Below are 3,278 nucleotides of genomic sequence, written 5' to 3' on the forward strand. Positions count from 1 at the left end.
GGCATCATCTTCATCGTCTTCATATTTTAGCATTGGTGAGGGTGTACACAGGAACAAGGAGGGGGGCAGCAGAGAGCCTGTGGGGTGTTCTGTGCCCAGCCCTGACCAACAGAACAATCATCAGCTGCTATGGGTTGAGTGGTGTCCCTCCCAAATTCCTGTGTTGAGGTTCTAACCCCACCCACTGCCTCAAAATGGGACATTATTTGAAAACAGGGTTGCTTGAGATGTCATTAGTTAAGATGAGGTCATTAGGATGGGCCTTAATCCAGTATGACTGATGTCCTCCTAAAATGGAGGAATTTGGACACAGACGTACAAAGAGTGCCGTGTGAAGACAGAGGCCGAGTGTGGGTGGTGCCTCTGCAGGCCAAGGCACCAGCCCTGCTGACATCTTAGTGTCAGACGCCCGGCCTCCGGGACCGTGGGACGATACACTTCTGTCACGTAAAAGCTGCTCAGGTTGTGGTACCTTGTTACGGCAGCCCTGGCAAACCAACACACATGCCCTGGGAAAGGGGTCAGCCTCCAGACCAGGGGTAGATACTGGCCAGCCCTGATGCCAACAGTGATTCTTTTTAAAATCAGCTCTGCACTCTACAAGTTGCCAGGGAGGACCGAGCTCCTCAGTATTCCCGGAACTCCCCCGGGAACAGTCCAACTTCCGGGAGGCAAAACTAATGTCTCATCTCATTCATGCGTTCAGCAAACTCTGTCTGGGTGACAGCTCTGTGGCAGGTGAGGCTGGGCACCGGGAATGTACTGGGCAGGGGGCAGGCTCTGTCCCTGCCCTTAAAGGGCTCCCTGGCAGCCTGGAAGGGAGACAGGCACTTCCCAAATACAGGCTCTTCATGGAGTGTGACGGAGAGAAGCTGGGCTGAAGGACGGCCCAGGGACCTCTGGTCTCTTTCCCTAGGGCAGCCTCCTTTCTCACGCATGCAAGGCCTTTGAGGAATGAAGATCTTGGTTCTCAGGACAGCTTCTCACAGGTGGTAGGAAAGGTGCCTCTCCCAAGGAACGTGGGGTGGCTGGCTGTCCAAGTCAACCTCTGCAGGGCCTGGTGACCCTGCAGAACACGGCCAGCACCCGCATTTTGCTGTGTGTGCCATCATCATTTTTCACCAGCGGCCCTCTCAGAGAGACCTGAGGGAGCCACAAGCGTGATGATAATAGGGACAATCTATTGTTTTACAGCTCTGTAAACCAAGGCACCAGGGCTCTGCGGAGATTGTGTGGCCAAACCCAGTCTGCCTGGCTGGTACTGGCACCTGCTGCTCTACACAGACGTGGGCTGTCAGCAGGGCTGAGGGGGATTGAAGGGGTGGCCTGCCCCTCCACACCTGTGGGTGTTTCTCGTTAGGTGGAACGAGAGACTTGAGAAAAGAAATGAGACACAGAGACAAAGTATAGAGAAAGAAAAAGTGGGCCCAGGGGACCGGCGCTCAGCTTACAGAGGACCCATGCCATCACCAGCTTACAGAGGACCCACGCCGGCACCAGTCTCTGAGTTCCCTTAGTATTTATTGATAATTATCTTTACCATCTTAAAGATAAGGGAGTGGCAGGACAATAGGATCATTGTAGGGAGGAAATTGGCAGTAAGACATATGAACAAAAAACTCTGTGACATGAATAAGTTTAAAGGAAAATGCTGTGCCTTGAGATGCATATGCAAACATCTCCATAAACCTTTTAGCAGCATTGTTTCATCCTATCACATGGGGAGAAACTTTGGACAATACCTAGCTTTCCTAGGCAGAGGTCCCTGTGACCTTTGACTGTGTACGTGTCCCTGGGTAGTTGAAATGGTGATGACTTTTAACCAGCAAGCTGCCTGCAGGCACTTGTTTAACAAAGACACATCCTGCACAGCCCAAAATCCATTAAACCTTGAGTCACCGCAGCACATGTCTCTTGCAAGGACAAGGTTGGAGGTAGGGTCACAGATTAACAGCATCTCAAATACAGAACAAAATGGAGTCTCTTCTGTCTACTTCTTTTTATATAGACACAGTAACAGTCTGATCTCTCTTTCTTTTCCCCACAGGGGATGACTTCTCCAGCCAGGCTGTGCCCCCCTGAGCTCCAGTGCTGGGAGGGCAAGGAGCCTGCAGGGATGGAAAGATCCCAGGCAGCTTCTGCCTCCTCGGAGCTGCCATCAACCTGCAGACCACCAGCTTGCCAAAGTCAAAGTTCACCACTCTCTCCCCGAAATGTACGTTATCCACAAGCTACTGGGCAAGGTCCAGTGTACCAGTGTGGCCTGATCATGTAACGGCTCTGGTGTCGGATTGCCTGGGCTCCAGTCCTGGTTTATTAGCTGAATGACCTTGGGCAAATTACCTGTGGTATTAATCCCATTCTCATGTTGGTAATAAAGACATACTTATATGTCTTTATATAATTTATAAAGAAAAGAGGTTTAATTGACTCACAGTTCTGCAGGGCTGTGGAAGCCTCAGGAAACTTACAATCATGGTGGAGGGGGAAGCAAGGAGACGTGCTGAGCAAAAGGGGGAAAAGCCCCTTATAAAACCGTCAGACCTCATGAGGCCTCAGTATCACAAGGACTGCAGCAGGGGGGAACTGCCCTCATGATTCAATTACCTCCCACCCGGTCCCTCCCATGACATGTGGGGATTATGGGAGCTACAATTCAAATGAGATTTGGGTGGGGATGAAAGAAAACAGGCACATTCCTCAACCCCAGACTCAACACAAACAGGCCCGGTACAAACACATCCCACCATATATCTCTCAACTTCCTGAGCCCAGTACAAACACATCCCACCATATATCTCTCAACTTCCTGAGCCCAGTACAAACACATTTCTCAACTCAGAGACTACCATATATCTCAACTTTAGAAAAACACCACCTGGAAAGTCTCCGATAAGGACACAGCCATTCGTGGTTTTACTGAAAGCGCGGGAACCAATAGAAAACTGCTAAATGTATAACTTAAAATGTAAACCAGTTGTAATGCTGTAACCAAAAGAATTCCCTTGTTCCTCTGTAACTTTACGTATCCTATTTACATTGGGCTATAAAAGGCAAGCACTCGCGTTGTTCGAGGCCCTCTTGTATGCTGTGGAATGGAGGGACCAAGTTCGAACTTGCAGTAAAAGATCCTTGCCGCTTGGCTTTGACTCTGGACTCTGGTGGTCTTCTCTGGGGAACAAACGGTCTGGGCATTACATCTGAGGGCTCGTCCGGGATTCCCCAAGCCCACCAGACCCCTGGTCAACGGACCTACCAGGATCGATCTGCTGATAGGT

Source organism: Mandrillus leucophaeus, unplaced genomic scaffold, assembly GCF_000951045.1.
Source record: "Mandrillus leucophaeus isolate KB7577 unplaced genomic scaffold, Mleu.le_1.0 Scaffold2068, whole genome shotgun sequence".
Classification (NCBI taxonomy): Eukaryota; Metazoa; Chordata; class Mammalia; order Primates; family Cercopithecidae; genus Mandrillus; species Mandrillus leucophaeus.